Genomic DNA, 12,754 nt, shown 5'->3' with positions numbered 1-12,754 from the left:
GCCATCTCTTTAGTAATTCTGCCTTGTGTAAATCCTAAACCCTTAGTCCTATTTCGAGTGATCGGACTGGTTCCACCAGGGTGGGCGCTGAGGTACTAGGGTTGAACTCGCGAATGAACCCTGGAGCTTACTGTTTCCCTCTTTGGTAGCCTAGCCAGAATGCTCTAGTGTAGAGTAAAACTGTTCTTGTCAAAACTGATTTCCTTTCCTTTTTCACTGCTCCATTTTACTCAAAACGCACCTTGCTAGATCTTGCATAACTCATTCAATTTACCAGCTAGAGACTTAATTTAACTTCCATATTGTACCTGTGATCTATAGTAGTTCACCAGTTTTTATTAAAAACCGTTTGGGTAATTTCAGGCGGGAATTGCAAAGTTTGCAAAGTTTCCAACGTGTCATTTGCTGCAACATGTTTTAAACCCTGCCACTCATCTTCAAACTGTGTGCTCTTGGTTATCCATTCTTAGGGATTGTTAGTATATTTGCATTGTTGCTTTAGTGAAGAATTGTATCTGGTTCAAGATTTTTACACACATTCATTATTTTATTCATCCATTTCCAAGTGTCATTTTTAGCATTGCAAAGGGGTTTGAAATCCGTTTTTCTCCCTTATGTGGGGAGGGAAGGTCAGATTTCAATTCTGTTTCCTATTTCCTGATTACCTGCTGCTTCTGTTTATCCACTCAGAATTGATTATTTGTGGATGGAGTGAACATTGCAGGGGGAAATTCTAACTTGAGTACTATCTTTCCTAAAATCAAAAAGTGCTCCTATTTCCTGGTGTTTTGTAGATGTGTCAATAGAAGGTTACACTAAGTGCATTGCTTACATTCCTATTGTTATCACCCCATTGGTGATCGCTGCCCCATATTAAACATTGTTTGATTTCTTTTATTTTTCAAATAAATAAATATTACATTTCATCAACCAGCCTGGTTCATGATCCATTGCGACCCAGGGTATTTGAAAAGGGGGGGGGGTGATATGAGTGGTGTAACATCTCAATATTGAATCTAACATCAAAAAAGGCATTTCAGTTGTGCGCTGCATACTAGGCCAAGACCAAAGTGTGTGTCGCCTGATTGAAATCCTTAACAGTTTTTTTTCTTCCCAGTACTTAAGTGGTGGTTTTCACGTGTTGTTCTTCGTCCAGTAGTAAAAGTGTTCTTAAATGGGTCAGTGAGATTCTCTCTTCTCAATATTGGACAAGGTGGTTCTAACCAGGTGAATTCTACTCTTCCTACACTCAGTACGTCTACGATTGATCTCCCTTTGTCGGCTGTGCTCTCCATAGTCCCAGTACTATTCACACTATGGGATTGGGAGATTGGGTTAAGGAGGCTTAAGTGATGGGAACCAGGTGTTAGATCATGTTCTCCTCCGATAGTCGTCCCTAGTCCCATAGGGGATCCCGCACCATGAGATCCTCCTTCTGAGTACCACCTCCAGGTTGACTATCGGGTAGTGCCCTCACCTCCATGGCCTCGTGAGAAAGGGCTCCTCAATAGGGCAGAAGGGACATCAGAGAATTTGTCACACAACATGGAACTACTATAGGCCACCATTCTCAATTTTTCATAAACCAGGAAGCATTTATTTATTTAGAATGTATAAAGCACAAACAAAAGGCCGAAGACATCTAGGCACTGCAGGAGACAAAATAACAGAAAAGCATTCAGGCAAGAGTCACCAGAAGTAGAAAGTGAGAAAAGTCTCAAAATAGATGGGTTTTAATGGCCCTACAAAAACTCATGAGCTCTGTAAATTGTTGACTGGACTATACTGTAACTACCTATGCTTTACTGTATGCAATCTAGCGTCGTGATACCTCTGGGTCCTGGGAGCGTATAACAAATGAAATAAATTAAAATAAATAAATATAAATCTCCTGAAGCTGAGGAGGGATGGTGTTCCAAAGGGAAGGTGATAAGGTGAAAGGGAATGACCCTACCTCCCCCAACCGGGCCTTACGCAATCTGGGAACCATCAACAAATTCCGAAATGTAGACCGCAGCTGCCTAGCAGGGATAGTCAACTTAGATTGCAGGTATTTGGCCTCTGTATTGTAAGAAGCTATTAACAGTACACAGAACCTTTAATTTAATGCAGCTCTTCACTGGGAGCCAATGAAGCTGGCAATGAAGACTAGAGGAATGAGAAAGTCTTGCAGCTCCCAACGCTGGATGTGCTGCAGCGTTTTGAAGCAATTGCAAATGGTCTATCAGAAAATCAGGTTGCCCAACATAGATTCCATTCCAGTAATCCAAGGGGCCTGTAATTGATGCAGTGACTAGCCTGGGCAGACCTCCAGTGGGAGAAAAGGCAAAATCTTCCTCTGGATCTTCAGCCTAAAAAGCTGCATACTGCCAAAACTTGGGCTCCCTGTATCCAGAGGGTAACAATTTGATACCCAGACTTTTCACTGAGTCACTGGGATTAGGGGAAAGGGTCCAGTCAGTCAGTCCAAAAGGTTATGGTCCAGGCAATACTGTAGGTGCCGGAGACGACCACCAAGATCTCCCCTTTTTCTCAGTTGAGCCTCAACCAGTTATTTGCCATCCATTTGCCAATTGCTGATAGACAATTTCACAGTTTTAACTGGGGCGGAGGAGGGTGTGGGGCCAGACTCGAGTGAGTTCAGGCAACAAAGCAATTGGGTATCCTCCACATAGGTATAAAAGCATACCTCATATTCAACAATAAGTTCTGCCAGAGGCTGAAGATAAAGATTAAACAAAAGTGGAGACAGAGGAGAGCCCTGGGGAAACCCACACAAGGGCCACAGAGTCTGAGCAGAATGGGAAAAGAGACACTGATTGATAACAACCTGAAAAAAAGATGAAAAACCATCTATGAAAAATAATGCCATGGTCGATCGTATCAAATACTGCAGAAAAGTCAAGGAGAATTAAAACTCTGACCTCACTGCAGTTCTGCAGCAAAGCAAGATTATCTAGCACCAAAATCATAACTGATTCCGTGGCCATGCCATGCTAAACCCAGATTGAAAAGAGTGTAAAAGCTGATGGGTGGTCTCCAGAAAGCAAGACAGTTGTGGCGCTACTATTGCTTTCATACGTTTCATCAGGAACGGGAGGAGCAGGATTGGCCAGTAATTTGCAACCAGGGTAGTGTCCAGATGGGGCTTCTCCGGAAGCGGCGCAACCAGTGCATGTTTAAGATCATCTGCGATAATACCAGTAGAGGAGGAATATTGGAGAGCAGCAGTGAATAAAGAAATAACTGCAATGCCTGAATAACCCGAAGGGGAACAGGGTCTATAGGAGAGGCTGATTTGATCTTTTTACAGACGGCTAAAACTACCTCATTGGTAACCAGACCAAACTGAAACGGTTCCCAGGAAATGTCCCTACTGATGAGATTAGAAGGAATAAAGTCAGATGCAGGGTTAGAAGCTGTACTCACAATAGAATGACATATTTTACAGATTTTCTCAGAGAAAAATAAGCTCATAGCATCAGATTGTGATTGCGTGTGTGAAAGATCCACTTCTTTGGATGTTAAAGTGGAGAGTTCCTTTGCTACATAAAAAAAAAAATCACATGAGTAGCAAGAAATAGATATGATATGCTTGGCAAAGAACTGCAATTTTTCTGCCTTTATGACTTTATGATACTGTAAATCAGACTGCGTATACAGTGTTTTGAATGCAGTATCATAGTTAATACGCTTTCGAGTTCAAAAGAACGGCATATCTGTTAAAGTAATGTCAGCTCAGGGGTAAACCAACTGGTTGATGATTTAGCACAAATATTGCTCATTTCCGCAGGTGTGAAAAAATCAGCTGCATGCGTCATGGCCTTAAGAAGAGCACCCATCAACCCACAACTCTCCCCCCCTGTGAAGTTGTTAGAGATGCTAACAAGCTGGTTAGCCAAGTAATTTCTTCCTTTTTTAATGTATTGGCGGTTTGTCTACAGCTCCCTTCAAAAGATGTTTGGCCAATTTCTATTCAAATTGCTGCAAAGGATGGCAATTCAACATTGACGGCAGTGGTTCAGGGGGATTTCGGGTGAATTATAGGGTGCCCCTTGGTGATTATGTCCAGCACCCCACTTGTACAAAGTTATGGCATCCCACTGCGTTTTGTGACTTTGAATCCAACCTCCCACTAGGGAGCTGTGAGGGAGCGGGATCTTAAGTTAGACCAGCTTATTTTTATGTCTGTGGATGGGATTGGCCCAATCTCCTTCGCCCCCTTTTAGTGGTGTATTTCATAGTGGATTAGTGGTATGACGTTTAGGCAGATTGTGAATTGCATCCTCTGCCATATGGCACTCTATACCTGCTGGCGCATCCACAAAACTACTGAAAAAGCCTCTTTTCCAGGTGTTATTAGAAGACTGTGGATTTCGGTTTATCTGAGTCCAATTGTATTCCTTTCTGATGACTATCATTGTTTTTACCAAAACGATCCTGATTATTATGCAGTAATTGGGCCTAATTTGTTGTGTGAATATTATTGACCTTCCCCAAAACCTGCTCTCTAAGGACCGCTCCATGTACCATTTGCCTGAACTCTGAATCAGTGGTGTCAACTGCTGAGTCAATGGTATGGTCCCGGTGTAATCTCACCTCTCTGAACGATGGCCCTGGCTTCGTCTTGTAGGTCAGCTGGCAAATGCTCCATGAACTAATTCATTATATGCCAAAGTTCCCCGTCATAGCGAGCTGCCAATGCAAAACCATTAGCTATTCTGTCCACCATGAACGCTGATACTGACATTTTATCACCATTGTGTTCCAATTTCCTACCCTCCACAAGTGTGAGTCTGGATTGGGCAATCTGTGCCTAACTGCGATCATAAGAACAGAATCCAACTTGCCATACATAGTGGGCGGTGTCCAGTGCTTTACCCTATCTTCTCTGGCTTAGCAGTGATATCTGGCACAGACAATGGCGCCTTAAGGAGCACCTTTCCAGTCTCTTAAATAGTATCTATGATCAGTATAGTAATATAGCGCCGCTCGTCTTGATGCCCATCTAGTGCTGACGTCTTTACCTCAATAGAAATCTTAAAGCAGAAAATCTGTGCCGACTATGAAATCAAGGCACAGAAAAAGACAATGATCTGGTGGCACACTCTACCTGGGGAGTCATGCTTTTGTTGTTTGGGAGTGACATAACCCTTCCACTCATCGTCCTAAGCAGAATCCTCTGGAATTTTGCATTCCTCAGGTCCTTCTTCCAAAGAATGTTTGTTGCCTGACAAACTATGGCAAGAATTGTGCATTGAATCCTCACATGGTTTAGAATCAGTCTCATGGTCCTCTGAACAGAAGGCAAGAAACATGGCCTGAGTTTGAGCTGAATTGCTGCATTTATAGACGGTAGGAAGGGCTCTGAAGGCATTGGTAAGTGATTCCTCTTAGGTGCCCACGGTTCTGAGGGCTTTACCCCATAAATTGGGGAAAAAAGACTGAATGCACAATTAGTGTGCATTCGTCCTGGTATATTAAATTGCATCCCATAATATCGTGTAAGGAGTTACAGGGGTGTGCCCCAATCCCCTAGTTTGGTATTATGGGTTGCAGGGCATACACTAGATGCCAAGAGGGGGACAAACAACTGAAATACAAAACGTTCGAATTGCAAAATGCAAACAAGTGGGCTTTGCAATTTTGTAATTCAAGCTTTTTGTATTAGTTTTTTTTTATTTTTTTTACGTAAATCCGTTCAGAGAGCACCACCTCTGGAGACCAGATAAATCAGGCGTACTGGGCTCATAAAATGGTGCTCTGAAAGATCTGGATCATCTTGTAAAATAAAATCTGGCAGGCCAGACATTCATCTATCAGGATAACAACATGGAGTCCCATTGATGAGCGTTTCATGGACAAGGAATGAAAAAGTAGCAATGTTTTCCTGTGTCCGTCCAGAATTGGTGATTCATTGATGAGTGCTTTTCTATTGACGACTATCAAAAAGGTTTTGAAGAGGACAGCCTGTGGATGTGGTATTCCATGTGGGCATATGCTCGTTTGTCTATGGTTGCTTTTTGGAGGGTTGATCCATTCATAATGTTTTTGTTTCATGAATGTTTAGAATCAGTCATATTGGACACGGAGCTCATGCAGCAGCATTCCATAGATGGCACTTTGCCAAAGGCAGTCCTGCATCAGCAGGCTGCTGGGAGCCTGGGCACCTGAACCCGCCTCAGTTCGCCCCTTTCCATCGGGCCTCAGGTTCTGCTGTTGTCCCTCCCAGACGGAAAATATTTACGAGCCATCCAGTTTAGATGACTTCACTTCTGGCTCTTTAGGCTCCAGCCCCCCGCCTATACCGGGCCAACCTCTCCAGTTATCTTCAGGTTCGCCACTTATTGAATGCAGCCAGACCTTGCACCGACCACCAGGGGACACTTGCATGTTCCCCACGGGCCGCCCGCCCGCCCTCATGCCGGACGCCCTCACAACCAATGCCCATAGTGGTGTTTCTTCTGCCCTATTATGAAACCTCTTGGGCTCATCTGCTCCCAGTCAAAGCATGACCAGTGAGTTTCCTGACTTTTTTTGGCCCCAGAAGGCTTCCATCTATTTCTGCCGAAACGTCTTCAGCACATAGACCTATAATCTTCATGGGTTGTATTTAGTGCTGCACTCTTACTCCTTACATCTTACTCAGACGTAGACCAAATATGAGGTCAGACTTTAGCCGGGCACAGGAGGCCTAATATCAACGTCTCCTCCATTCACACTTTCATCCTGTGTTTCCTGTACCCAATCACATGGGATATTTTATTCACAAGCAAGTTGACTGTTAAAATGTGTAAATTGATGTTTTACACCTTATGTCACCTGTAAATATGCTACACTGAATTTTCAACAGAACTATGTGTTTGCTCACCACAACGGTCATTATGTACTGTCATGTATATACAAAAACTTAAAATACTTTGTAAAAAAAGAAAAAGCATCAGCTAAAACTAATAAAAGCTGACACTTTCATACAAGTTTGAGATATGTGTTTGTCAGCAGCAAGCCTGTTTTATTCAATAACGGATGCCCCAGTTGCATGGGCACCCAAAAGGGTTTAAAAAACTAGTGTGCACTTGATGAATTGTGTGCACTCTTTTGATTCATAGAGGGTAGGACAACCCCATTGTTATAGTTGTCCCTCCCACAGGCATACCCCACCTGGTCATGTGATCCGTCATGTGATCCTGCCCCGCTTCTCTCACAGCGCTGATTCAAAAGGAAGCGCCACTCGACTGTCTTCTGGATGTGGCACCTTGCTGATTGTGCTAGTTGGCCGTCTGCACACACCCTCCGCTCCTACCTGCAATTGGGCTGCGGGTCCAGGTGTGGCTCCTCCCACCTGCATACTCCAACTGGTTACACGATTAGCTACTTGACCAACCAAGTTTAAAAGCAACCCAATTAACATCGTGGGACACTCAAAAAGGTCCCTGAAGTGGTTCATTTTAGCCCATAAAAGCATATTACCTAGCTCGTACAGGGAACTGGTGGAGTCTCCCGAGTGTGTTCTGGGAATCCAGAATCTCTAGGATATCCAAAATCAAACAAGCTCCTAAAATGTGTAAAAATAGGGACAATATAGAGATAGGCGAGCTTAGACAAGTAAGATTTGCATATAAAAATAAAACAGCAGAGAATTATTTTTTACGGTGGACGAATCTGGAAACTTTACTCAAAGCATCATTAACTAAGGACTCTGCAATATTTTGGAAGTTAATCTCAGAGCCCAATGGTAATTCGGATAGATGTTTACAGGGGAATAATCAATTAAAGCTGTTGGTAGGCACATTCTTGCAAGCCATATAAAGAGACAAGAGTTTTCCCCTACTCCCGGCTAATGATGACTCACCTCGAGATAAATTAGCATCCAATCCTTTGGTCTTTACACTTAATGAGATATCAGAGGCTATTATGGCTCAGAAATCAAACCAGGCTCCTGGCCCTGATTGGATCCTGAGTGAACTATTCAAGTCCGAACCATCTATTAGGTCTTGCTACCTCCATTATCTATTTAACGCTACAGTAAGGTCTAATCGGGTCTCAAAGTCTACATCAGCCACAGAAATTATCCCCCTAATATAAAAAAGATGTCTGCGATTCCCCTGGCAACTATCGTCCAATCTCACTTCTCAACTATACTGGTAACATCTTTGCAAGAGTGATTCATGAACACTTAAACAGTTGCGCCAACAATTCAACGCTGATCAACCATCGGCAAGAATGATTTAGCGAGAGAGTTAGTACCCTAGACCAATGTTTTAGGCTATCCTTAATAATCGATAAATATGTCACATTGAGGAAAAACAAACTTATACGTGTTGTCTATCTTCATACTGCCTTCAATACAGTATGCCGTATTCAATTTTGGGAAGTATTGCAAGCTCTAGATGTCCTGCATCCATTTCTGGCAGAAATACTGTTATATAATGACAACAATGCTGTTGTGAGATGGGGCTTAGGAGGGGAAACTACTGCACTCATTAATGTACAAAAAAAAAGTGAGACAAGGTTGTGTGTTGGCCCCAACCCTGTCCCCATCATATATTAATGGCCTAAGAAACAAAATCTTTGCATCACCAACAGATGCCCCATCCCTAGCAGGTGAAAGATTCCCGGTACTATTGTTTGCTGATGATACGATTCTTATTTCTTTGATATCGTCCCGCCTATTGAAACAGCTCAAACTCCTTCAACAGTTTTGTAGTGAAAGGGGCCTTGTGATCAATGTAGGCAATTACCTGGAACTATTGTTCTTCAGCATGGATCTGGCATGGATTCACATGCTCATGAATATTCCCTGTTGTCAGGCTGGGAATCCTCGGAAAAAAAAAAACTGTTTCACTTTCACTTACAAATTGTATTTCTCCATTAAACCAATCACTGTCCTCTGGGTCATACTGCCCCCATCCAATGACAGCCATCTTCAGATTTGGTAAGCACGTAAAGTGGCTGTATGACCAAGAAGAGCCTCAGAGGGGACATAGGGATAGTTTGCATGTGAATCCATGCCAGACCCATGCTGGAGAACAGTAGTTACAGGGGTAAGCAACTTGTTCCTGGTCTGGCATGGATTCACATGCGCATGAATAATGAATGCATAGCAGTACAACATTACACAACCAAGGGAGGTGGCAAGTTTCAACAGAAGCAATCAACTCTTATCTCTGGAACAGACTCACCTCAAGCGAACAGGTTGCGTAGAACTGCTTGGCTGGCTCTGGACTCCTTCCTGGAAACCCTGTCGATGCAGTAGAATCTTCTGAAGCTGTACATGGACCTCCACGTAGCTGCACAGCAGATGTCCAGCAGGTGCACACCAGACAGGAACGCTGTTATCGCAGCGATTGCTCTGGTGGAGTGAGCTCTCGGACGGCCGAGCACTGCTCGGTTCGCCGGCCGATGACAGTGTGTGATGCAGCCGGAGAGACACCTTGAGTTGGAAGCCTTGGACAAGGCCTTACCATGCTTCACAGGACCAAAGTTCACCAACAGTTTTGAAGTCTTCCAAATACTCTTTGTGCGTGTCATGTAGAACCTCAGGGCATGAGTAACGTCCAGCGAGTGCAAGGCCCTTTCAGCCGGTGATGAAGGCTTTCGGGAGAAACCAGGTTAATACCAAAGGCTTGTTGAAGTGGAATTCTGACAGAACCTTTGGCATAAAAGAGGGGTGCATGCGCAGCACCACCCTCGATTCGTGGAAAGTCAGGTATGGCTGTTTGCAGGACAGGGCCTGCATCTCACCTACCCTCCTGGCAGAGGTGATGGCCACAAGGAAAGCCCTTTTCCACGAGAGGAACTTAAGAGGGGTCTGATGCATAGCATCAAAAGGGGTCCCATGAACCTTGTAAGCACCACGTTGAGTTCCCACGCCGGGGCAGGAGTCTTCACTGGCAGGAAAGATCGAAACAGTCCTTTGAGGAACTCCTTGATGAGTTGGTGAGACCAAAGTGAAGATCTTCCCTGAGACCTGGTGTAGCAGGAGATAGACACAAGATGTACCGTGATAGAGGCATGCGCCAGTTCAGCCTTGGCCAAGGATAGCAAGTACGGAAGAATCTGTGGGGCTGTGACCATCGGAAGGGTAATCTTCTGAGACCGGCACCATGTAGCAAAATGCTTCCACTTGTGACCATAGCACTTCAAAGTCAACAACTCCCTGGCCTTGTCGAGGACCTCCCTACAGTCCGTTGGCAACGCATACCCTCCAAACTCTAGGGCTGCAAGAGCTAAGCCTTCAGGTTCAGTGATCCAGGGACGTGATGAAGGATTGCGCCTCCTTCTCTGGTGAGAAGATCTGGAACTACTGATAGCTTGACCGGAGGCGACGCCAACAGGCTGAGAAGGTCCGGGTTCCAAATCTGCCTTGGCCACGTGGGGCGATGAATAGCAACCTGCATTGGCACTGAGAGTGTGTTGAAAACATCCACTGCATCTTCTCTTAAATGGCCGCTACCCTCTCCTCTGAGGGCAACGCCAGGCAGTATATTGTTATGAGTCTGGCTCCTAGGAACAGCGCGTTCTACGATGGTGTCAAGCAGGACTTTGGATAGTTGATGGAGAATCCCAGATCCGTCAGCAGCTGCACAGCCAACATGACCATCCTGAATTTTTGGGACTTTAGGTATTTGTTCAGATGTCGCAGGTCTAGAATGGGGCTCCAGTCCCTGGTGTTCTTTCTGACCAAAAAGTATCTGTAATAAAGTCTGGAGTCCCAAAGTGGTTAGAGAACTAGCTCTATCGCCCCTTTCCACAGCATGGCCCATACCTCCTCCAAGAGCTGAGGGATGTGCTGCTCCCGACGGGCCACCGTAGGGATTCGCAGACACCTGCGCTGAAACTACAGGGAATGTCCTTGGGTGAGAGTGTCCAGTGCCCATCTGTCGGTGGTGATCTTTCTATACTCGCTGACTAACCTTGTTAGCCGGCCTCCCACCGGGGTGCACAAGTGGGAGCCCCACATCCTGGTTGGTTCAGGCTTGCTTCGTCACCGGCGTCCTGCCCTGCGGCCGACAATGATGCTGTCCTCTGCCACCATAGGCCTGGGAACAACCTCTGTAGGCTTCCTGGGTCATGGATCTGGAAGGCTGATGGTACGATGAGGAGAAACCTTTTGAAGACCTGCAAAAAGAAGAGTGCTGCTGGTTGAGGGTGCCCAGGGAACAGGCCGTCTCTGCCTTGATGGCCTGTAGGGACTCGTCAATGACCTTCGCAAAAAGGTTGCATCTGTCAAGAGGCATGTGCAGTACCTGCGCTTGGACATTCTGGCAGAAATGTGTGGCCTTCATCCAGCTTTGGTGACAAAGGCAGACACTGTTCCCCATCTTCCAGAACCCTGTGTTGGCAATGTCCACCGCTACTGTGATGGTGTGATCCGACACTACCTCCCTTTCCTGGAAGAGAGTGATTGCCTCCATATTCTTGTCGTCAGGGAGGAACTCCAAAATCAGACCCAGCTTGTACCACAGCTCCCTGTCGTACCTGGCTAGGATTGTCAGTGCGTTGGCCGCCTTGATGGTGGACGCCACAGTGCAAATAACTTTGCTTCCCATGGCGTCCATCTTCTTCCCCTCACTGTCCAGAGGGACTGAAGACGACGAGGATGGGTTAGCCAACTATTTTGTTGCGGCCACTGGAATCAGCAAATCCGGCGATGGTTGCGACCTCAGGCGCGGATTCTGGCACCCGGCACTTCTTCTCCAGGCTATCCAGTTTGACAGGAGCTGTGCAAGGGTTCTTCAATAGGGCCAGGCCAGGCCCTCCTCCCACATGTCGTTCAGAAGGGGCACCACTATGATGGTCTTCCTTTTGGTCTTGCGCCTCTGGTACAAGAAACCCTCCTTCCTGGTTTCTCCGGGCAGAAGCTGGAATAGCTCGGAGCCACTGGCAATCATGGAATGGAACAACCCCACCTCATACGGTCAGGATGCCCTATGCTGCGAGGACACTCCGCCCACTGCGATGATATCATCATTGTCATCCGTTGTGTCATTGTGGCCGTACCCGTGTCTGAGTCTGCTGGGAGAGAAGGGGCCCAACGTGGATGTGGAGGCTGATATGGGGTTGTCGGATGATGCTTCCTCTTCTTCGATGGTGGTTGATCAGGGGCCTGGGGAACCATTGTCACAGAGCCCTGTGGCATCCTCTTCTGGATCTCTGACACCAAGGTGTGGAGGGTTGACAGAATGTCCAGAGATGCATCCCTTGGCTGAGCTGGCGTGATCAGAACGCTACGCCCTGCGCCATCATCGTTATACTCTTCCACATCCTTATGGACTGTGTGTAAGGACTCCAGGTCCTCGTCAGTGGACAAATCCTCCATGGTTTGGCCAAGGTCTAGGACTGATCCGGGGCCTCCTTGCCCCCCCTTTCTTTCCACCCTCAGGGGCCAGTATTGGTGGACGGTGAGACAGTGTCCCCTTCTCCGGCATGCCAGTAGACTTTGCCAAAGTCACTGCGGCAGTTTCGCACCTTGGGGCAGGTATACCTTCTGTGCTGTGGGCACTACCTTCACAGGGTCAGTCCCTTTAGCATTTGTGAGAGAAGCTGCCACCAGCTCTATCATTGACAAAGTCTTATCCTGTGCAGATTGGGCCTTCTTGGGTAGTTCAGCTTTCCTCTCCTCAGTCAGCGGCTTCTCAGGCTTGACCCGCAGTTTAGCTGGGTTGGATGATTACCATTTCGAGGAGGAGCTCGATTACCAGCTGGCAAAGAAGGCAGAGGATGATGTCAATCGCACCCTGTCCACCGTGGT

The sequence above is a fragment of the Ambystoma mexicanum genome, chromosome 3q (assembly GCF_040938575.1).
Source record: "Ambystoma mexicanum isolate Mex_15411 chromosome 3q, UKY_AmexF1_1, whole genome shotgun sequence".
NCBI classification, from domain to species: Eukaryota; Metazoa; Chordata; class Amphibia; order Caudata; family Ambystomatidae; genus Ambystoma; species Ambystoma mexicanum.
This window is presented reverse-complemented; position numbering follows the sequence as displayed.